A 1,084-nucleotide genomic window follows, 5' to 3' on the forward strand; every position below is an offset into this window, starting at 1 on the left:
ACCATTTTACATACTAAATATGTATTATAATAATAAGTATGAAATTAGTTAAAATTATAATTTTTTGGCATTTGAAAAAAGTAAAAATAATAATGTGTTGGATTTTTTAAAATTAAGTTTATAAAATATTATTATTTTTGATATAACTTTCTACCAACTTTTTAAAACTAAAAGATCCATTGACCGGTATTTTTACCTAATGCAGAAGATTGGAAAAGGATGCCCTATTAAAGGGAGGGTTATAGACTTGAAGATTGATATAGTATCCCAATTTTAGAGATAACCCCACAAAAAAATGCGGTAAATATTTATCATAATTATTTTTTTTTCTTATTTCTATTTCATCGTAAGATATGAAAATTAATATCATATTTCGCATTTTAAATTAATCTTATTATGTACGCATCCTAATAAAAAGTATGACATAATTTTATTTTATTACTTATTCCGTTAAATTGATTAAATATATGAGAGATACAGTAAAAAAAATTAAAGTTGCAACTCTATCAATATATACAAAAGTAAAAAAAGAACGAAGGGAAGTATTAAAGATCAGCATTTTCGTTATATAATCTCGTATGAAAACCAAAAAAATACTTAAAAATAAAAAAAAGATATAATCTCATATCAATAAAAATATTAATAATAATTAATTGATAACTATAAATCATAAAATGTACTGAGCTAAATAAAAAAAATACAAACATTGTGCCTGTCTGCATAAAGTGTGATGCACGGAGAGAACTAACTTTTATTTATTTTATTTTGTCAAGAGTACGTGAACTCAAATTTAAAATGTTCTCTTATTAAAAGTTCTTGGGAGGAGGGGACACATTTTTCTCTCATGAATCCTTTATTCATAAACCACCTTTTATTTTATTCTGTGGAGCAATAAAGAAGAAATGAGAAAAAAAAAGAAAAGAAAATAAACTAAGGAGGGGAACTTAATTTTGGGTAAAATTGGGAAAGAAACAAATAAAAGAAAACAAAAGGCCAGGGGGAAGACTCAGATGGGGTATCGAGAAAAATGAGGGTTAAGTAAGAGCATTTTTTTAAGTTTAATTATTTTGTTAATCTTTGTAAT

At 24.4% G+C, this 1,084-nt stretch overlaps 1 protein-coding gene across 1 annotated transcript in view; it reads left to right on the forward strand.

Annotated features, from left to right (window-relative positions):
* Positions 1–1,084, forward strand: part of LOC107626886 (probable disease resistance protein At1g51480) — a 7,354-nt gene that overhangs the window by 984 nt on the left and 5,286 nt on the right. Inside the window, exon 2 of the mRNA XM_021115421.1 lies at positions 206–300. The gene's annotated coding sequence lies outside the window, so the exon portion shown is untranslated. The remainder of the gene's footprint in view (positions 1–205; positions 301–1,084) is intronic.

The sequence above is a fragment of the Arachis ipaensis genome, chromosome B02 (assembly GCF_000816755.2).
Source record: "Arachis ipaensis cultivar K30076 chromosome B02, Araip1.1, whole genome shotgun sequence".
NCBI classification, from domain to species: domain Eukaryota; kingdom Viridiplantae; phylum Streptophyta; class Magnoliopsida; order Fabales; family Fabaceae; genus Arachis; species Arachis ipaensis.